The sequence below is a fragment of the Rhinoderma darwinii genome, unplaced genomic scaffold (assembly GCF_050947455.1).
Source record: "Rhinoderma darwinii isolate aRhiDar2 unplaced genomic scaffold, aRhiDar2.hap1 Scaffold_3279, whole genome shotgun sequence".
Classification (NCBI taxonomy): domain Eukaryota; kingdom Metazoa; phylum Chordata; class Amphibia; order Anura; family Rhinodermatidae; genus Rhinoderma; species Rhinoderma darwinii.
In genome coordinates, this window is record NW_027463385.1 from 62,502 (window position 1) to 85,658 (window position 23,157).

At 47.8% G+C, this 23,157-nt stretch overlaps 1 protein-coding gene and 1 long non-coding RNA gene across 3 annotated transcripts in view; one reads left to right on the top strand and one right to left on the bottom strand.

Moving 5' to 3' along the window:
- The window catches only part of LOC142704367 (oocyte zinc finger protein XlCOF29-like), a 59,855-nt gene extending 51,562 nt beyond the window's left edge, over positions 1 to 8,293 (bottom strand). The window contains exon 1 of the mRNA XM_075848272.1: positions 8,103 to 8,293. The gene's annotated coding sequence lies outside the window, so the exon portion shown is untranslated. The remainder of the gene's footprint in view (positions 1 to 8,102) is intronic.
- A 323-nt stretch (positions 8,294 to 8,616) lies between these two features.
- LOC142704368 (uncharacterized) overlaps positions 8,617 to 23,157 on the top strand; it is an 89,574-nt gene continuing 75,033 nt past the window's right edge. For both annotated transcript variants that reach the window (XR_012867853.1, XR_012867852.1), the window contains exon 1: positions 8,617 to 8,901. This is a non-coding gene — a long non-coding RNA (uncharacterized LOC142704368). The remainder of the gene's footprint in view (positions 8,902 to 23,157) is intronic.

Genomic DNA, 23,157 nt, shown 5'->3' on the forward strand with positions numbered 1-23,157 from the left:
AATTGCGCGGTGTGAGGGGTTTTATATTTCCGGTGATTGCGCGGTGTGGGGGGTTTTATATTTCCGGTGATTGCGCGGTGTGAGGGGTTTATATTTCCGGTGATTGCGCGGTGTGAGGGGTTTATATTTCCGGTGATTGCGCGGTGTGGGGGGTTTTATATTTCCGGTGATTGCGCGGTGTGAGGGGTTTTATATTTCCGGTGATTGCGCGGTGTGGGGGGTTTTATATTTCCGGTGATTGCGCGGTGTGGGGGGTTTTATATTTCAGGTGATTGCGCGGTGTGAGGGGTTTTATATTTCCGGTGATTGCGCGGTGTGAGGGGTTTATATTTCCGGTGATTGCGCGGTGTGAGGGGTTTATATTTCGGGTGATTGCGCGGTGTGGGGGGGTTTATATTTCCGGTGATGGCGCGGTGTGAGGGGTTTATATTTCCGGTGATTGCGCGGTGTGAGGGGTTTTATATTTCCGGTGATTGTGCGGTGTGGGGGGGGTTTATATTTCCGGTGATTGCGCGGTGTGAGGGGTTTATATTTCCGGTGATTGCGCGGTGTGAGGGGGTTTATATTTCCGGTGATTGCGCGGTGTGAGGGGTTTATATTTCTGGTTATTGTGCGGTGTGAGGGGTTTATATTTCCGGTGATTGCGCGGTGTGACAGGTTTTATATTTTCGGTGATTGCGCGGTGTGAGGGGTTTTATATTTCCGGTGATTGCGCGGTGTGAGGGGTTTTATATTTCCGGTGATTGCGCGGTGTGAGGGGGGTTTATATTTCCGGTGATTGCGCGGTGTGAGGGGGTTTATATTTCCGGTGATTGCGCGGTGTGAGGGGTTTATATTTCCGGTGATTGCGCGGTGTGGGGGGGTTTTATATTTCCGGTGATTGTGCGGTGTGAGGGGGTTTATATTTCCGGTGATTGCGCGGTGTGAGGGTTTTATATTTCCGGTGATTGCGCGGTGTGGGGGGTTTATATTTCCGGTGATTGCGCGGTGTGAGGGGTTTTATATTTCCGGTGATTGCGCGGTGTGGGGGGTTTATATTTCCGGTGATTGCGCGGTGTGAGGGGTTTTATATTTCCGTTGATTGCGCGGTGTGAGGGGGTTTATATTTCCGGTGATTGCGCGGTGTGAGGGGTTTATATTTCCGGTGATTGCGCGGTGTGAGGGGGTTTATATTTCCGGTGATTGCGCGGTGTGGGGGTTTTATATTTCCGGTGATTGCGCGGTGTGAGGGGTTTTATATTTCCGGTGATTGCGCGGTGTGAGGGGTTTATATTTCCGGTGATTGCGCGGTGTGAGGGGTTTATATTTCCGGTGATTGCGCAGTGTGAGGGGTTTATATTTCCGGTGATTGTGCGGTGTGGGGGGGGTTTATATTTCCGGTGATTGCGCGGTGTGGGGGGGTTTATATTTCCGGGGATTGCGCGGTGTGGGGGGGTTTATATTTCCGGTGATTGCGCGGTGTGAGGGCTTTTATATTTCCGGTGATTGCGCGGTGTGAGGGGTTTTATATTTCCGGTGATTGCGCGGTGTGGGGGGGGTTTATATTTCCGGTGATTGCGCGGTGTGAGGGCTTTTATATTTCCGGGGATTGCGCGGTGTGGGGGGGTTTATATTTCCGGTGATTGCACGGTGTGGGGGGGGTTATATTTCCGGTGATTGCGCGGTGTGAGGGGTTTATATTTCCGGTGATTGCGCGGTGTGAGGGGTTTTATATTTCCGGTGATTGCGCGGTGTGAGGGGTTATATTTCCGGTGATTGCGCGGTGTGAGGGGTTTATATTTCCGGTGATTGCGCGGTGTGAGGGGTTTTATATTTCCGGTGATTGCGCGGTGTGAGGGGTTTATATTTCCGGTGATTGTGCGGTGTGAGGGGTTTATATTTCCGGTGATTGCGCGGTGTGAGGAGTTTATATTTCCGGTGATTGCGCGGTGTGAGGGGTTTATATTTCCGGTGATTGCACGGTGTGAGGGGTTTATATTTCCGGTGATTGCGTGGTGTGAGGGGTTTTATATTTCCGGTGATTGTGCGGTGTGAGGGGTTTATATTTCCGGTGATTGCGCGGTGTGAGGGGCTTATATTTCCGGTGATTGCGCGGTGTGAGGGGTTTATATTTCCGGTGATTGCGCGGTGTGAGGGGTTTATATTTCCGGTGATTGTGCGGTGTGAGGGGCTTATATTTCCGTTAATTGTGCGGTGTGAGGGGTTTTATATTTCCGGTGATTGCGCGGTGTGAGGGTTTTATATTTTCGGTGATTGCGCGGTGTGGGGGGTTTATATTTCCGGTGATTGCGCGGTGTGAGGGGTTTTATATTTCCGGTGATTGCTCGGTGTGAGGGGGTTTATATTTCCGGTCATTGCGCGGTGTGAGGTGTTTTATATTTCCGGTGATTGCGCGGTGTGGGGGGTTTATATTTCCGGTGATTGCGCGGTGTGAGGGGTTTTATATTTCCGGTGATTGCTCGGTGTGAGGGGGTTTATATTTCCGGTGATTGCTCGGTGTGAGGTGTTTTATATTTCCGGTGATTGCGCGGTGTGAGGGGTTTATATTTCCGGTGATTGCGCGGTGTGAGGGGGTTATATTTCCGGTGATTGCACGGTGTGAGGGGTTTATATTTCCGGTGATTGCGCGGTGTGGGGGGGTTTATATTTCCGGTGATTGCGCGGTGTGAAGGGGTTTATATTTCCGGTGATTGCGCGGTGAGAGGGGGTTTATATTTCCGGTGATTGCGCGGTGTGAGGGGGTTTATATTTCCGGTGATTGCGCGGTGTGAGGGGTTTATATTTCCGGTGATTGCGCGGTGTGAGGGGTTTATATTTCCGGTGATTGCACGGTGTGAGGGGATTTATATTTCCGGTGATTGCGCGGTGTGAGGGGGTTTATATTCCCGGTGATTGCGCGGTGTGAGGGGTTTATATTTCCGGTGATTGCACGGTGTGAGGGGATTTATATTTCCGGTGATTGCGCGGTGTGAGGGGTTTATATTTCCGGTGATTGCGCTGTGTGATGGGTTTTATATTTCCGGTGATTGCGCGGTGTGGGGGTTTTTATATTTCCGGTGATTGCGCGGTGTGGGGGGATTATATTTCCGGTGATTGCGCGGTGTGGAGGGTTTTATATCTCCGGTGATTGCGCGGTGTGGAGGGTTTTATATTTCCGGTGATTGCGCGGTGTGAGGGGGTTTTATATTTCCGGTGATTGCGCGGTGTGAGGGGTTTATATTTCCGGTGATTGCGCGGTGTGAGGGGGTTTTATATTTCCGGTGATTGCGCGGTGTGAGGGGTTTATATTTCCGGTGATTGCGCGGTGTGAGGGGTTTTATATTTCCGGTGATTGCGCGGTGTGAGGGGTTTATATTTCCGGTGATTGCGCGGTGTGAGGGGTTTTATATTTCCGGTGATTGCGCGGTGTGAGGGGGTTTATATTTCCGGTGATTGCGCGGTGTGGGGGGTTTATATTTCCGGTGATTGCGCGGTGTGAGGGGGTTTATATTTCCGGTGATTGCGCGGTGTGGGGGGGGTTTATATTTCCGGTGATTGCGCGGTGTGGGGGGTTTATATTTCCGGTGATTGCGCGGTGTGAGGGGTTTTATATTTCCGGTGATTGCGCGGTGTGAGGGGTTTATATTCCCGGTGATTGCGCGGTGTGAGGGGTTTATATTTCCGGTGATTGCGCGGTGTGAGGGGTGTTATATTTCCGGTGATTGTGCGGTGTGGGGGGTTTATATTTCCGGTGATTGCGCGGTGTGAGGGGTTTATATTTCCGTGATTGCGCGGTGTGGGGGGTTTATATTTCCGTGATTGCGCGGTGTGGGGGGTTTATATTTCCGGTGATTGCGCGGTGTGAGGGGGTTTATATTTCAGGTGATTGCGCGGTGTGGGGGGTTTATATTTCCGGTGATTGCGCGGTGTGAGGGGTTTATATTTCCGGTGATTGCGCGGTGTGAGGGGTTTATATTTCCGGTGATTGCGCGGTGTGAGGTGTTTTATATTTCCGGGGATTGCACGGTGTGGGGGGGTTTTATATTTCCGGTGATTGCGCGGTGTGGAGGGGATTATATTTCCGGTGATTGCGCGGTGTGGGGGGTTTTATATTTCCGGTGATTGCGCGGTGTGAGGGGTTTATATTTCCGGTGATTGCGAGGTGTGAGGGTTTATATTTCCGGTGTTTGCGCAGTGTGAGGGGTTTATATTTCCATTGATTGCGTGGTGTGGGGGGTTTTATATTTCGGGTGATTGCGCGGTGTGAGGGGTTTTTATTTCCGGTGATTGCGCGGTGTGAGGGGTTTTATATTTCCGGTGATTGCGCGGTGTGAGGGGTTTATATTTCCGGTGATTGCGCGGTGTGAGGGGTTTTATATTTCCGGTGATTGCGCGGTGTGAGGGGGGGGGTTTATATTTCCGGTGATTGCGCGGTGTGAGGGGGGGGGGGGTTTATATTTCCGGTGATTGCGGGGTGTGAAGGGTTTATATTTCCGGTGATTGCGCGGTGTGAGGGGTTTTATATTTCCGGTGATTGCGCGGTGTGAGGGGTTTTATATTTCCGGTGATTGCGCGGTGTGGGGGGTTTATATTTCCAGTGATTGCGCGGTGTGAGGGGTTTATATTTCCGGTGATTGCGCGGTGTGAGGAGTTTATATTTCCGGTGATTGCGCGGTGTGAGGGGTTTATATTTCCGGTGATTGCGCGGTGTGAGGGGTTTTATATTTCCGGTGATTGCGCGGTGTGAGGGGTTTATATTTCCGGTGATTGCGCAGTGTGAGGGGTTTATATTTCCGGTGATTGCGCGGTGTGGGGGGGGGGGTTTATATTTCCGGTGATTGCGCGGTGTGAGGGGTTTTATATTTCCGGTGATTGCACGGTGTGGGGGGGTTTATATTTCCGGTGATTGCGCGGTGTGAGGGGTTTTATATTTCCGGTGATTGCGCGGTGTGAGTGGTTTATATTTCCGATGATTGCGCGGTGTGAGGGGTTTTATATTTCCGGTGATTGCGCGGTGTGAGGGGTTTATATTTCCGGTGATTGCGCGGTGTGAGGGGTTTTATATTTCCGGTGATTGCGCGGTGTGAGGGGTTTATATTTCCGGTGATTGCGCGGTGTGGGGGGGTTTATATTTCTGATGATTGTGCGGTGTGAGGCGGTTTATATTTCCGGTGATTGCGCGGTGTGAGCGGTTTATATTTCCGGTGATTGCGCGGTGTGGGGGGGGTTTATATTTCCGGTGATTGCGCGGTGTGAGGGGTTTATATTTCCGGTGATTGCGCGGTGTGGGGGGTTTATATTTCCGGTGATTGCGCGGTGTGCGGGGTTTATATTTCCGGTGATTGCGCGGTGTGAGGGGGTTTATATTTCCGGTGATTGCGCGGTGTGAGGGGTTTTATATTTCCGGTGATTGCGCGGTGTGAGGGGGTTTATATTTCCGGTGATTGCGCGGTGTGAGGAGTTTTATATTTCCGGTGATTGCGCGGTGTGAGGGGTTTATATTTCCGGTGATTGCGCGGTGTGAGGGGTTTATATTTCCGGTGATTGCGCGGTGTGAGGGGTTTATATTTCCGGTGATTGCGCGGTGTGAGGGGGTTTATATTTCCGGTGATTGCGCGGTGTGGGGGGGTTTATATTTCCGGTGATTGCGCGGTGTGGGGGGGTTTATATTTCCGGTGATTGCGCGGTGTGAGGAGTTTTATATTTCCGGTGATTGCGCGGTGTGAGGGGTTTATATTTCCGGTGATTGCGCGGTGTGAGGGGTTTATATTTCCGGTGATTGCGCGGTGTGAGGGGTTTATATTTCCGGTGATTGCGCGGTGTGAGGGGGTTTATATTTCCGGTGATTGCGCGGTGTGAGGGGGTTTATATTTCCGGTGATTGCGCAGTGTGGGGGGTTTATATTTCCGGTGATTGTGCGGTGTGAGGTTTATATTTCCGGTGATTGCGAGGTGTGAGGGGGTTTTATATTTCCGGTGATTGCGCGGTGTGAGGGGTTTATATTTCCGGTGATTGCGCGGTGTGGGGGGTTTATATTTCCGGTGATTGCGCGGTGTGAGGGGTTTATATTTCCGGTGATTGTGCGGTGTGGGGGGTTTATATTTCCGGTGATTGCGCGGTGTGGGGGGTTTATATTTCCAGTGATTGCGCGTTGTGAGGGGTTTATAGTTCCGGTGATTGCGCGGTGTGAGGGGTTTTATATTTCTGGTGATTGCGCGGTGTGAGGGGGTTTATATTTCCGGTGATTGCGCGGTGTGAGGTGTTTTATATTTCCGGTGATTGCGCGGTGTGAGGGGTTTATATTTCCGGTGATTGCGCGGTGTGAGGGGTTTTATATTTCCGGTGATTGCGTGGTGTGAGGTTTATATTTCCGGTGATTGCGCGGTGTGAGGGGTTTTATATTTCCGGTGATTGCGCGGTGTGAGGGGTTTATATTTCCGGTGATTGCGCGGTGTGAGGGGTTTATATTTCCGGTGATTGCGCGGTGTGAGGGGTTTATATCTCCGGTGATTGCGCGGTGTGAGGTGTTTTATATTTCTGGTGATTGCGCGGTATCAGGGGTTTATATTTCCGGTGATTGCCCGGTGTGAGGGGTTTTATATTTCCGGTGATTGCGCGGTGTGAGGGGTTTATATTTCCGGTGATTGCGCGGTGTGAGGGGTTTATATTTCCGGTGATTGCACGGTGTGAGGGAGTTTATATTTGCGGTGATTGCGCGGTGTGAGGGGTTTATATTTCCGGTGATTGAGCGGTGTGAGGGGTTTATATTTCCGGTGATTGCGCGGTGTGAGGGGTTTATATTTCCGGTGATTGCGCGGTGTGAGGGGTTTTATATTTCCGGTGATTGCGCGGTGTGAGGGGTTTATATTTCCGGTGATTGCGCGGTGTGAGGGGTTTTATATTTCCGGTGATTGCGCGGTGTGAGGGGTTTTATATTTCCGGTGATTGCGCGGTGTGAGGGGTTTATATTTCCGGTGATTGCGCGGTGTGAGGGGTTTTATATTTCCGGTGATTGCGCGGTGTGAGGGGTTTATATTTCTGGTGATTGCGCGGTGTGGGGGGTTTTATATTTCCGGTGATTGCGCGGTGTGAGGGGTTTATATTTCCGGTGATTGCGCGGTGTGGGGGGTTTATATTTCCGGTGATTGCGCGGTGTGAGGGGTTTATATTTCCGGTGATTGTGCGGTGTGGGGGGTTTATATTTCCGGTGATTGCGCGGTGTGGGGGGTTTATATTTCCAGTGATTGCGCGTTGTGAGGGGTTTATATTTCCGGTGATTGTGCGGTGTGAGGTTTATATTTCCGGTGATTGCGCGGTGTGAGGGGTTTTATATTTCCGGTGATTGCGCGGTGTGAGGGGTTTATATTTCCGGTGATTGCGCGGTGTGAGGGGTTTTATATTTCCGGTGATTGCGCGGTGTGAGGGGGTTTTATATTTCCGGTGATTGCGCGGTGTGAGGGGTTTTATATTTCCGGTGATTGCGCGGTGTGAGGGGTTTATATTTCCGGTGATTGCGCGGTGTGAGGGGTTTTATATTTCCGGTGATTGCGCGGTGTGAGGGGTTTATATTTCTGGTGATTGCGCGGTGTGGGGGGTTTATATTTCCGGTGATTGCGTGGTGTGGGGGGTTTATATTTCCGGTGATTGCGTGGTGTGGGGGGTTTATATTTCAGGTGATTGCGCGGTGTGGGGGGTTATATTTCCGGTGATTGCGCAGTGTGAGGGGGTTTATATTTCCGGTTATTGCGCGGTGTGGGGGGGTTTATATTTCCGGTGATTGCGCAGTGTGAGGGGGTTTATATTTCCGGTAATTGCGCGGTGTGAGGGGTTTTATATAACCGGTCGGCATCGCGCAGTTTCTCCGGAGGACAGAGGAAGCCGCGATCTCTAACTGATCAGACGCCGCCATCGCTATTAATCACGAGGGGTTAAGCGGCCAGGATTGCGCAGTCTCTGATCTTGGCGGTTGCCGGCGGCTGTCAGTAGTCGTGTACGGTGCAGGCTCCGCTCCTTCTAGTGTGACGGCGCACGTACAGCATAATACTATAGATCTGATGTCACCAAGGGGTTAATCCCTCCTGTATTTTATATTTACACCACTTAAAATAAATAATAATAATTACCAACACTGTGCCAGACAAAAACGCACCAAAACCGGACAGAAATGACCTCATGTAACCTTACTACTGCATCATGGGAAATCTCCTGACTGATAACAGAGAGAACACTAAACAACAGCGGTGACCGGAAGTCACGTACACCCGACCAGCGCTGCTCTCTACATCATACACGGCAACAGCTGAAGGACCAGTAATGACGTCACCACCATGTGACCGGGAGAAGAGAGGCGGAGCTTATAACTGGAGAGGAGGCATAGCCCCACCCCTCATGTGACGTAATCATGAACGCTTCTCAACATAGCACAGGAGACCGGACCACTCACAGAGCTCCGCCCCCCACATGTCACGTGATCAGCTTCATAGGTCTTTCCTCCACCACTTTTCTCAAATGATAAGCTCCACCCGTCCCAGTCACGTGGTGGTGATGTCATCACAGGTCCTTTTACCACAACACATTATATTTTGCACTGTTATGACCGATATATGATGCTCAGGACCCCTCATGTCACTTGATCATCACACAGGTCCTTCATATATCGCTCAAACGTCTAAGCTCCCCGCCCCTGATGCCGCGGTCACGTGACCTTGATATCCCAGGTCCTTCCACCTCCGCCTCTCTCCACTAATAGGCTCCGCCTTTTCCTGTCACTTGGTGGTGACGTCATCACAGGTCCTTCCGCTGTTACGTGATGAGGTAAAGAGCAGCGCTGGTCGGGTGTTCTCTCTGTTGTCAATCATTGAGTGACCCCGCCCACTGGACTCCTAGCCCGGATTTAACCCCTCCAGTGCCGGACTCTTTGGGGTAAGTGCTTAGTTCTGGTCTTTGTAGTGGTCGGGTGGTTTGTGGGACGAGTCGTGTTTTGTAATGACATAATATTCGGGACATACAACTTATTCACTGACTTTTATACGTTTCTTGTTAATGTCGTTCACCGTGCGGTTTAAGGGAATGTTCACACGTAGTGAATACGACCCACAACACGCACGGAAATCACCCGAATATTCACCCCAAATGGTGGACGTATAATCCCCCCGAAAATCTACTCCGGAAATACAACAAGGCCGATCCCCACCTCTCCCAGCGTTACCATAGCAACACGTCCCTGCTCTTCCGGCTGTGTCCAGGTGACCCCTATAATGACATGTGACCTCTCCGGCCTGTGATTGGCTGCAGGGGTCACATGACGCCTTCTTTTTTATATCTGTGTAACCTGCAGCGTTGCTGTGAACACGCGGTGGAGCCGCAGAGGATTCTGGGAACAATGGCGGTTGTTGCGGAACTTGACTTTCCATTGCACTTAATGGGGAAATTCTGCAACAAATGCGCAGCGAATCCGCGGTATAAATGCGATATCCTGCGTGTCTATAATCCGCACCGCAGGTTAACCCCTTAATCACCAGGACGGGTTTAGTTGTTCCCTCAGATCTATTTCTTGTTTATTTTTCTGCCGGTCCCGCGGTGCGAGGATTACATTCTGCCGGACGATACCAAATTTCTATGTTTTTTTTCATGATGTGCGATATTTACATAGAAATAACTTTTTGTTAGAAAACAATGTTATTTAGTGTCGCCATATTCTCATAGTTGCCAACAGTCCTGAATTTGCCGGGACTGTCCCAAATTTACAGAGACAGTCCCGGCAAATAACTGTCCCGGCCATTTTCAATTGTATTTGCATCCTCAGGACGCAGGTACTACTGAATACTGTGGCGGAGCAGGAAACTCTCCGCTCCCTGCTCTGCCATTCACTCCTCCGGGAGCGGAATACCCGGCCAGAGCGTCGGCAACCCTCTGACTGGGGATTCTACACTTAGCCTGGGCTCAGTCACTGACACATTAACGTTACTGTAGTGTTTAGACAGTGAATAGACATTCCTTCCAGCCAGGACGCCATGTCTATTCACAATCCCGACACTTCACTAACGTTTCTGTGGTACTTACAGCAGAGCAAAGTGTAATCTCGCGAGATCTCGCTGTTAATGACCGGTTACAGGGAGATTACGCTTTGCTCTGCTGTAAACGTTACCGAAGTGTCGGGATTGTGAATAGACATCGCGTCCTGGCTGGAAGGAATGTCTATTCACTGTCTAAACACTTCAGTGACGTTAATGTGTCAGTATAAGACAGCAGATCGTGAACAACGCAGTGTCACTATGCACTGACTAAATGAATGGAGAGGAGTGCATGACGCTGATTGGTCAGTGATTGGTCAGCGTGATACACTCCTCTGTACAACGCCCACTTGGTCTAAAGTAAAAACACGCCCACTTGGGCATTAACAACCTCATTAGCATAAATGTAAAATCGCTCCTAACGTGGTAAATATAGAACGTTTTTCTAAATATAAAGCATTACTGTCACCGACATTACAGCGCCGATCCCCTTATGTAGGAAATGGGGCACTTCTGCCAATTAACCCTAAGCCCAGAAAATGGCAAAAAGGCATCTAACAAGCGGACAGCGTGACCAAAAGACTCATGAGGGCTGCGCAGGAAAAGGACCTTCTCGTCAGCGTACAGGCCCACCACAGCAGACCCTCCCTCCCACTGCACACCAGTTACCATAGGGGTGGATCTCAATCTAATAGCTATAGCTTCAATGGCAATAGCAAATAAAAGCGGTGAGAGGGGACATCCCTGCCGCGTACCCCGTGCCAGAGGAGAAGAATCAGAGGGGATGCCATTGACCACCACAATAGCCATAGGGGATTTATAGAGAAGTTGGATCCATGAGATAAATGTAGGAGCAAAGCTGTGAAGGCCGGCCAGAAGGAAGGAGCACTCAACAGAGTCGAACGCCTTCATAGTATCTAATGAAGTGACAGCCCAAGGCAAATGACGCATTCTAGCCATCTGCATAAGTGTCTGTACACGTGTAATGTTTATAGATGTAGATTTACCGCGCATGAATTCAGTTTGGTCAGGGTGAATAATTGTTAGAACAACTTGATTCAGTCGCTTTGCCAGGATCTTAGGTAGGATTTTATAGTCCACGTTAACTAGGGAAATTGGTCTATAAGAACCTCAATCAACAGGGTCTTTATCCGGCTTCAGTAGCACAATAATAGAAGCATCATCAAATGTAGAGGGAAGTGAGTGGCTGAGTAAAGCCTGGTTAAGAGTATCTAACAACATGGGGCCCATATGTTCCCGATACCTCCTATAACCTTCAATAGGGAGCCCATCAGGACCTGGGGATTTATGGAGAGACATTTCCCAAATAGCCTCTTGAAGTTCCGCCATCATCATAGGGGAGTCAAGCAATGTAACCTGCGATGAAGAGAGAGTAGGAAAAGTCAGATCACTCAGATAAACTACAACGTCTGCGATGGTATGATTAGAGGTGGAACTATATAAAATGGTATAGTCCTTTCTAAATCTGGTAGCAATGGCATCCCCCTCTGTTAATAGACCACCCTCATTATCCTGAATTGGAAGTGTTATTGTGTCTAATTAAGTGGGCCAATAACTGACTGGATTGATTCTCCATCTCAAAATAATATTGACGTGTAATAAAACAATTTGCACTTCGTCTTAAGGTGAAGCACATGTTTATATAAACGAGTGAAATGTAACCAACCTGACCAGTATCGCACTGTGGTCCGAAATCCCCCTGGAAGAGAGTGATATGGAGGACACATAAAGCAGGAGAACCAAAAACATAATCAATCCTGGAGAGAGCCTGTCTCCCAGGAGAATGACAAGTGTATTCCAGAACCTGTGGGTGACAATGTCTTCATAGATCAATCCTGGAGAGAGCCTGTCTCCCAGGAGAATGACAAGTGTATTCCAGAACCTGTGGGTGACAATGTCTTCATAGATCAATCCTGGAGAGAGCCTGTCTCCCAGGAGAATGACAAGTGTATTCCAGAACCTGTGGGTGACAATGTCTTCATAGATCAATCCTGGAGAGAGCCTGTCTCCCAGGAGAATGACAAGTGTATTCCAGAACCTGTGGGTGACAATGTCTTCATAGATCAATCCTGGAAAGAGCCTGTCTCCCAGGAGAATGACAAGTGTATTCCAGAACCTGTGGGTGACAATGTCTTCATAGATCAATCCTGTAGAGAGCCTGTCCCCCAGGAGAATGACAAGTGTATTCCAGAACCTGTGGGTGACAATGTCTTCATAGATCAATCCTGGAGAGAGCCTGTCTCCCAGGAGAATGACAAGTGTATTCCAGAACCTGTGGGTGACAATGTCTTCATAGATCAATCCTGGAGAGAGCCTGTCTCCCAGGAGAATGACAAGTGTATTCCAGAACCTGTGGGTGACAATGTCTTCATAGATCAATCCTGGAGAGAGCCTGTCTCCCAGGAGAATGACAAGTGTATTCCAGAACCTGTGGGTGACAATGTCTTCATAGATCAATCCTGGAGAGAGTCTGTCTCCCAGGAGAATGACAAGTGTATTCCAGAACCTGTGGGTGACAATGTCTTCATAGATCAATCCTGGAGAGAGCCTGTCTCCCAGGAGAATGACAAGTGTATTCCAGAACCTGTGGGTGACAATGTCTTCATAGATCAATCCTGGAGAGAGCCTGTCTCCCAGGAGAATGACAAGTGTATTCCAGAACCTGTGGGTGACAATGTCTTCATAGATCAATCCTGGAGAGAGTCTGTCTCCCAGGAGAATGACAAGTGTATTCCAGAACCTGTGGGTGACAATGTCTTCATAGATCAATCCTGGAGAGAGCCTGTCTCCCGGGAGAATGACAAGTGTATTCCAGAACCTGTGGGTGACAATGTCTTCATAGACAATCCTGGAGAGAGCCTGTCTCCCGGGAGAATGACAAGTGTATTCCAGAACCTGTGGGTGACAATGTCTTCATAGATCAATCCTGGAGAGAGCCTGTCTCCCAGGAGAATGACAAGTGTATTCCAGAACCTGTGGGTGACAATGTCTTCATAGATCAATCCTGGAGAGAGCCTGTCTCCCGGGAGAATGACAAGTGTATTCCAGAACCTGTGGGTGACAATGTCTTCATAGATCAATCCTGGAGAGAGCCTGTCTCCCGGGAGAATGACAAGTGTATTCCAGAACCTGTGGGTGACAATGTCTTCATAGATCAATCCTGGAGAGAGCCTGTCTCCCAGGAGAATGACAAGTGTATTCCAGAACCTGTGGGTGACAATGTCTTCATAGATCAATCCTGGAGAGAGCCTGTCTCCCAGGAGAATGACAAGTGTATTCCAGAACCTGTGGGTGACAATGTCTTCATAGATCAATCCTGGAGAGAGCCTGTCTCCCAGGAGAATGACAAGTGTATTCCAGAACCTGTGGGTGACAATGTCTTCATAGATCAATCCTGGAGAGAGCCTGTCTCCCAGGAGAATGACAAGTGTATTCCAGAACCTGTGGGTGACAATGTCTTCATAGATCAATCCTGGAGAGAGCCTGTCTCCCGGGAGAATGACAAGTGTATTCCAGAACCTGTGGGTGACAATGTCTTCATAGATCAATCCTGGAGAGAGCCTGTCTCCCAGGAGAATGACAAGTGTATTCCAGAACCTGTGGGTGACAATGTCTTCATAGATCAATCCTGGAGAGAGCCTGTCTCCCAGGAGAATGACAAGTGTATTCCAGAACCTGTGGGTGACAATGTCTTCATAGATCAATCCTGGAGAGAGCCTGTCTCCCAGGAGAATGACAAGTGTATTCCAGAACCTGTGGGTGACAATGTCTTCATAGATCAATCCTGGAGAGAGTCTGTCTCCCAGGAGAATGACAAGTGTATTCCAGAACCTGTGGGTGACAATGTCTTCATAGATCAATCCTGGAGAGAGCCTGTCTCCCAGGAGAATGACAAGTGTATTCCAGAACCTGTGGGTGACAATGTCTTCATAGATCAATCCTGGAGAGAGCCTGTCTCCCAGGAGAATGACAAGTGTATTCCAGAACCTGTGGGTGACAATGTCTTCATAGATCAATCCTGGAGAGAGCCTGTCTCCCAGGAGAATGACAAGTGTATTCCAGAACCTGTGGGTGACAATGTCTTCATAGATCAATCCTGGAGAGAGTCTGTCTCCCAGGAGAATGACAAGTGTATTCCAGAACCTGTGGGTGACAATGTCTTCATAGATCAATCCTGGAGAGAGCCTGTCTCCCAGGAGAATGACAAGTGTATTCCAGAACCTGTGGGTGACCATGTCTTCATAGATCAATCCTGGAGAGAGCCTGTCTCCCAGGAGAATGACAAGTGTATTCCAGAACCTGTGGGTGACAATGTCTTCATAGATCAATCCTGGAGAGAGTCTGTCTCCCAGGAGAATGACAAGTGTATTCCAGAACCTGTGGGTGACAATGTCTTCATAGATCAATCCTGGAGAGAGCCTGTCTCCCAGGAGAATGACAAGTGTATTCCAGAACCTGTGGGTGACAATGTCTTCATAGATCAATCCTGGAGAGAGCCTGTCTCCCAGGAGAATGACAAGTGTATTCCAGAACCTGTGGGTGACAATGTCTTCATAGACCAATCCTGGAGAGAGCCTGTCTCCCAGGAGAATGACAAGTGTATTCCAGAACCTGTGGGTGACAATGTCTTCATAGATCAATCCTGGAGAGAGCCTGTCTCCCAGGAGAATGACAAGTGTATTCCAGAACCTGTGGGTGACAATGTCTTCATAGATCAATCCTGGAGAGAGCCTGTCTCCCAGGAGAATGACAAGTGTATTCCAGAACCTGTGGGTGACAATGTCTTCATAGATCAATCCAGCCCAAACCTTCTATCAGCTGACACAAAGGAGTAGTGGGTGTTAAATTATGGGCGGGATCTTGTGAGAAACGGTCTATAGCCGGAGACATTACCTAATTTGATGTGCAAAAGCAATAGCTGCCTGAAGGACGGAGGTGTTAGCCTGTGGTGGATTATATATACACAGAATAACATATGGCTTAGTGTCTATTTCAGCATAAACAAAAACGAAACCTCCAGCTGGGTCTCTTCGCGTCTGTATTGGATTCCATCGTACAGTGCGATGTATCAGCAGGGAAACCCCTCTAGAATAAAAAGTGTGAAAGGAGTGGCACGCCCATTGTATCCAAGGTTTCTTAAGAGAACTAGATCTTTCACTAATGAGGTGAGTCTCCTGTAAACAGATTAGGTGGGGACGGGATCGCCTAATATGAGGGAACCCCGAGGCCCGTCGTCAGTCATCAATACTTTAGAGAGGATCAATTGCCAGTCCTGGGCAGTACAGCAGCATACAATGGATGAGCAGAAAAAGGTATGGACAGAGTTATCAGAGTCAGTGGCATAGACATACACATGAACAACAATCAAACATAACAAAGTAACCTAGGAAAATAACCCAGAAATGTCCCCACCAAGAACCATAGGTAGGGCAGACATTTGGGGTAGAAAAGGTAGAATGGGGAATACTTGACTACGTCTTGGTCAGGCATCCATCCTGGCATCAGTAAACATATAAGAAAAATGTTCTGGGTCTTTTTGTTTGTTTTTTACCAGTGAATCAGATGAGAACAATATATAGAAAGGAGAGAGATCCCCCTCTGGATCAACTGACCTGAATAGCCAATGGTAGATATAGCGACATAAGGTACGGTACAACATCATAAAATATACAACATATCACCCAGTAACGTTCATCATGTGAAGAATGTCAGGCTGATCAACGGAGCATTCTCGAAGGGCCCACAGGTGAATGCTGAAGAGTCACTCAAGCCACCGGAGGATGCATCTGGAGCCACTCTCTCGCCGGGCTATGCAAGAAGACCACTTTGTCATCATAGGCAATTCGGAGACGAGCAGGGTATGCCATTGAGTATGGAATGTTTCACTCCTTAAACTTTCTTTTGAGCTCCATAAAGGTGGCGCGCTGCTTCTGGAGGTCTGCAGAAAAGTCAGGGAATATGGAAATAGTGGAATTGTTGAATTTTAATGGAGCTTTCAACCTGGACTGACGCAAAGACGTGTCTCGATCTCTGTAATTTAGAATCCCAACCAGGAATTGCCGAGGGGCTGCACCTTGAGGCGGCGGCTTAGCCGGAACACGATGTGCCCTCTCAACCACAAAGCAAGGGGAAAAGGCTGGCGCCTCTAAGTTAGTCTTGAGCCATTGTTCAATAAACGGTTCAGGAGTTTTGCCCTCAGATTTTTCCGGTAAGCCAATTATACGTAAATTATTACGACGCAGTCTATTTTCAATGTCATCAGTTTTGGATTGACAAGCATCCGCATTCCGTGTAGTAGCAGCCAGGGTAGTAGCAAGAGGACCAATCCTGTCCTCTACTTGAGAAAGTCGCCCCTCCATCTCTCTCATACAGCCTTTCAGGTTCTGCATGTTGTGACGGAGCAAACTGACATCAAGTTTTATCTCATCAATCTGGCCTGTTAAAGAAGTTTTGCAAGCATCAATGGCCGATAGAAGTTGCAATGAAACCTGACGTAACGTAGGTTTAGGCTCAGTGTCGGAATCCATGCCGCCACTCGGTCGGGCATCGTCCTCTTTATTTTTGAGGTGAGTAGATCTCGTTTTACGTGGAGAGGAATTATCTTCGTCCTGATCAGTACGAGCAAAATCTTTTAGCTTATCCACTGCAGACTGAGGTTTAGATTTACGCATGGTGCACAGTATAGCTGAAATAGGTAGGTCGCACCCCACCAATAGTGTAGCAGGAAAAGTAAGGCAGCAGATACAGTCTCCTTTTAACAGAGTATGGCACACTGGTAGGAAGTTATATATGGTAAGTAAGCTCTATAGACAAAGAACCGGGTAGGCAGGCAGTCCCAGAATGTATAGTGAGCAGGTGAGCCAAATCAGTGACATAGATGTATAACATGCATATATGCAAAATGGCTCCGTTAGGCCGCAACTCACCACCCAGATACTGGTAACAATGGAATCTCAGGGTCTCCCCTGAGAGAAATCAAAACTGTCGTCCCCAACTGAGCCTGAGTTCTGTACCTTCACCGGCTGTCAGGGGAGACAGATAAAGAATGTTTCACCATGCGTGCCTTGCAGACACAGACAGGCCGTCATTAACCACCAGCCGCCACGAGGAACAGAAGCCCATGCAACCAGGACCACGGAGTCTGACAGAGAGGACCAAAAGACACCTGGGAGAAGCAAGAGATGTCGGGCATAAACAGTGTACCTCCGATGCAAGTGGATGCAAGTCCTTCGTTGTCTCCTAGGCTGGGTTAATATCAAGTGGAAGTGCGTCGAGTGCAGGCTGCAGCAGAACACCAGGCCGTCGTGCACTGTTTCCGTCCGCAGGGCCAACAAAGTCACCGAAGAATGTCCCCGGGTAGCCTGCGAGGGGGAGAGGTATGCCCAGAGTTTGTCTGGTCCCAGTAAAAAGATTTACCAGCCAGGATGACAGGATAATCAGCAGGAGAGGTTACGGTCCCCGGGAGCTCAGCTCAGATACGACTATCCATGCTGCTTGCTGGCCACGCCCCAAAAATAATAATAATATTTAATAATATAATATATTATTACCCCTTTAAGGACACAGTATTTTATCCTCTAATTTTGCCCACACAGTGTTTTGCGCCCTAAGTGCTATACACAGTATATTTCCCCCTGTAGTGCCCTTACACAGAATAATGTCCGCTTAGTGGCCTCCACACAGTATAATGCCCCCCTCCCCTGGCTGGCACACACACAGCCCCCCTTGTAGATAGTGCCCCCTGTAGACTGTGCCATACAGCCTCCCTGTAGACTGTGCCATAATCGCCCACCCCTCCTTGTAGACAGTGTCATACAGCCCACCACCTCCCCCTTGTAGACAGTGCTGTTCATTCCCCCACCTCCCCCTTGTAGATCGTGGCATACAACGCCCCCCACCTCCCCCATGTAGACAGCGCCATACAGAGCCGCAACTCCCCCTTGTAGATCATGCCATATAGCCCCCCACCTCCCCCATGTAGACAGTGCCATACAGCCCCTCACCTCCCCCTTGTAGACAGTGCCATACAGCCCACCCACCTCCCCATGTAGACAGTGCCCCAAACACAAAAAAATTGTAATCCTCTAGGCCCCGTTCCCAAGACGAACTGAGCTGCTCCGCGACGGGATCCTTGCGTAGGCCGGCGTGATCCTGTAGCCTAGTGCAGAGTTTCCCAACCTTTTCGGACTCGAGGCACCACTGGAAAAATAAAATTTCCTCAGGGCACCCCTACCAAAAATTGTTTCGAGAAAGACAGAAAACAGCTAAAAACAAGCACTACACTTAGAATATGTTCACACAGCGTTTTTTGTAAGGTAGAAAATATCTTCCTCAAAATTCCTTCAGGAATTTTAAGGCAGATTTTAAATTGACAGCGTTGTTTGACTTTTTTTTTTGCGTGATTCTTTAAGCCGTTGAAGCTAACGGAAAAGACGTAGGCAAAAAAAGCTCCAAACGAACGCCACAGGTATTTTCTGCCTCCTATTAACTTTAATTGGAGGTCAGAGGTGAAAACCACTTGAAGACCAACAGCCCCCCACTCACAGTAAAATGACCATTAGCCCCCCACTCACAGTAAAATGACAATCAGCCCACCACTCACAGATTCTCCTGTAGATAGTGCCACACAGCCCCATTGTAGATAGTGCCACAGAGCCCCCTTGTAGATGATAGAAACCCCCCCCCCCCTTCCTGTACATAGCGCTACTGTAGCTCCCTGAAAGAGCGGAATCCCCCTGTGGCCGAAGATTCAGCTCCTGGACGGAGCGCTTGATGACTGTCTATTTATGGACAGTGACGTCATGGGCCTCTACTGAAGTGGAATCCCCGGTCACCGCATCAGCAACGCTGTGGACGGGGATTCCGCTTCAGGAGTTGTCACTGTCCATATATGGACAGAGACATCAAGCGCTCAATCCAGGAGCGGAATCCCCAGCCACACAGTGGCGCTAGCAGATAGCAGAGCTGGGAGATACCTTCCTGCTTTGCTATAGTATTCAATAGTACCTGTGTACTAATGACGCAGACACTATTGAATGTGGCGTTGCTACAGCCGTAGCAGCTGCTAGCGGTGCCGCCGGCCATGGGGGGCCCATCCCGACTGGCAGCATGGGCGTCCCCATGCCCGATGTAGCCGCTATGGCTGCTACGGGCGGAAAGGCGGATGCTGAGTCGCCGGGCCCGGGCGCTTCTGAAACTAGCAGGGGAAAGGTAGCCAGCGCAGCGCCCCCTTCCACCTGCTGGAGTGATGCACCCAGTGCAATGGCACACCGTTCTGGCCGTCCCTTTGAGGCACTATGTACAAGGGGGGTGTGGTGCTATCTACAAGGGGATGTGTGTGGCATTATCCACAAGGTGATGTGTGTGGCTCTCTCTACAAGGGGGCTGTATGTGGCGCAATCTACTGGAGGGCTGTATGTGGCGCAATCTACTGGAGGGCTGTGTGTGGCGCAATCTACAGGAGGGCTGTGTGTGGCGCAATCTAAAAGGGGGTATGGTGCTTTCTACAAGGGGGGTTGTGTGTGGCGCTATCCACAGTAGGACTGTTTGTGGCGCGATCTACAGGGGGCTGTGTGTGGCGCTATCTGCAGGGGGCAGTGTGGAGCGCCATCTACACGGGGGCTGTGTGTGGCGCTATCTACAAGTAGGCTGTGTGTGGCCCTATCTACAGGGGGGCTGTGTGTGGCCCTATCTACAGGGGGGCTGTGTGGAGCACCATCTAAAAGAAGCACACCATCTACAGTGTGACACTATCTGCGCTGGTATTTACGCTGCCAGTAGTGGTCAGCACATATCACCTCGCCCTAGTGATAAAGTGAGACATCACCTGCCTGTAAAAACCAGATAACCAGAGAGATACCGGCCACCAAAGTGGTTGTCAGCCAAACTAGTGCAGACGTTTTTGTTTGTTTATTTGGATGCAGAAATTCTGGGAAGAAAACCACGCCCCATTAGCCACACCCATGAGATAAACCACGTCCCATAAGACACCCACCGAAGAACACACGCTAATTGTCCTTGAAATTTTTTTTAAAAAGTTCGCAACTATGTATATTCAGAACCAGAACTTTTTTTATTTTTCCGTCGATGTAGCGGAGTGAGGGCTTATTTTTTGTGGGACGAGCTGCAGTTTTTGATAATTTTATTTATTTTTTATTTATACTTTTAGAGCTGCTAGTCTTTTTTTATTTTTTAAAAATGTTTTTTACGGTGTTCACCGTGCGGGTAAATAACATTATATTGTAATCGTTCTGACTCTTACGGATGCGGTGATACCAGTTATGTTTATGTTTTTACGGTGTTCACCGTGCGGGTAAATAACATTATATTGTAATCGTTCTGACTCTTACGGATGTGGTGATACCAGTTATGTTTATGTTTTTTACGGTGTTCACCGTGCGGGTAAATAACATTATATTGTAATCGTTCTGACTCTTACGGATGCGGTGATACCAGTTATGTTTATGTTTTTTACGGTGTTCACCGTGCGGGTAAATAACATTATATTGTAATCGTTCTGACTCTTACGGATGCGGTGATACCAGTTATGTTTATGTTTTTACGGTGTTCACCGTGCGGGTAAATAACATTATATTGTAATCGTTCTGACTCTTACGGATGCGGTGATACCAGTTATGTTTATGTTTTTACGGTGTTCACCGTGCGGGTAAATAACATTATATTGTAATCGTTCTGACTCTTACGGATGCGGTGATACCAGTTATGTTTATGTTTTTTACGGTGTTCACCGTGCGGGTAAATAACATTATATTGTAATCGTTCTGACTCTTACGGATGCGGTGATACCAGTTATGTTTATGTTTTTACGGTGTTCACCGTGCGGGTAAATAACATTATATTGTAATCGTTCTGACTCTTACGGATGCGGTGATACCAGTTATGTTTATGTTTTTTACGGTGTTCACCGTGCGGGTAAATAACATTATATTGTAATCGTTCTGACTCTTACGGATGCGGTGATACCAGTTATGTTTATGTTTTTACGGTGTTCACCGTGCGGGTAAATAACATTATATTGTAATCGTTCTGACTCTTACGGATGTGGTGATACCAGTTATGTTTATGTTTTTACGGTGTTCACCGTGCGGGTAAATAACATTATATTGTAATCGTTCTGACTCTTACGGATGCGGTGATACCAGTTATGTTTATGTTTTTACGGTGTTCACCGTGCGGGTAAATAACATTATATTGTAATCGTTCTGACTCTTACGGATGCGGTGATACCAGTTATGTTTATGTTTTTACGGTGTTCACCGTGCGGGTAAATAACATTATATTGTAATCGTTCTGACTCTTACGGATGCGGTGATACCAGTTATGTTTATGTTTTTACGGTGTTCACAGTGCGGGTAAATAACATTATATTGTAATCGTTCTGACTCTTACGGATGCGGTGATACCAGTTATGTTTATGTTTTTACGGTGTTCACAGTGCGGGTAAATAACATTATATTGTAATCGTTCTGACTCTTACGGATGTGGTGATACCAGTTATGTTTATGTTTTTACGGTGTTCACCGTGCGGGTAAATAACATTATATTGTAATCGTTCTGACTCTTACGGATGCGGTGATACCAGTTATGTTTATGTTTTTACGGTTTTCACCGTGCTGGTAAATAACATTATATTGTAATCGTTCTGACTCTTACGGATGCGGTGATACCAGTTATGTTTATGTTTTTTACGGTGTTCACCGTGCGGGTAAATAACATTATATTGTAATCGTTCTGACTCTTACGGATGTGGTGATACCAGTTATGTTTATGTTTTTACGGTGTTCACCGTGCGGGTAAATAACATTATATTGTAATCGTTCTGACTCTTACGGATGCGGTGATACCAGTTATGTTTATGTTTTTACGGTGTTCACCGTGCGGGTAAATAACATTATATTGTAATCGTTCTGACTCTTACGGATGCGGTGATACCAGTTATGTTTATGTTTTTACGGTGTTCACCGTGCGGGTAAATAACATTATATTGTAATCGTTCTGACTCTTACGGATGCGGTGATACCAGTTATGTTTATGTTTTTACGGTGTTCACCGTGCGGGTAAATAACATTATATTGTAATCGTTCTGACTCTTACGGATGCGGTGATACCAGTTATGTTTATGTTTTTACGGTGTTCACCGTGCGGGTAAATAACATTATATTGTAATCGTTCTGACTCTTACGGATGTGGTGATACCAGTTATGTTTATGTTTTTACGGTGTTCACCGTGCGGGTAAATAACATTATATTGTAATCGTTCTGACTCTTACGGATGCGGTGATACCAGTTATGTTTATGTTTTTACGGTGTTCACCGTGCGGGTAAATAACATTATATTGTAATCGTTCTGACTCTTACGGATGCGGTGATACCAGTTATGTTTATGTTTTTACGGTGTTCACCGTGCGGGTAAATAACATTATATTGTAATCGTTCTGACTCTTACGGATGCGGTGATACCAGTTATGTTTATGTTTTTACGGTGTTCACCGTGCGGGTAAATAACATTATATTGTAATCGTTCTGACTCTTACGGATGCGGTGATACCAGTTATGTTTATGTTTTTTACGGTGTTCACCGTGCGGGTAAATAACATTATATTGTAATCGTTCTGACTCTTACGGATGCGGTGATACCAGTTATGTTTATGTTTTTTACGTTACTTTAGAGAAAAAATGGGAAAAGGGTTTGTGGAGGTTTTTTTTACATTTTAAATTATTTTTATTCATAAATGAAAACTTTATTTTACTGTTTTTTCTAAAAAAATGTATTCCTGTTCTGGGGGACTTGAACTAGTGATGATTAGATCTCCGGTACAAATCACTGTAATACTAATGTATCGCAATATATCGTGATTAATATTAAGGGGTTTATAGGAGCAGAAAGATGGCGGACCTTCATTGCCCCCCATGCTGCCATGACAACCGTCCATCGTGTCGCGTGGGGACGATGAGCTGTCAGAGAGGACCCCCGTCTTTCTTACAGCTTAGTTTCTGCAGTCGCTGCTGACCACAGAATCTAAGTATATAAATGGCCTTAATCACAGTTCTCTTAGGTTTCCAGCCTTTGCAGGTTTCCAGCCCAGGGTGTCAGGTGTTCCCTATGTCGGTAAATGTCCTGTTC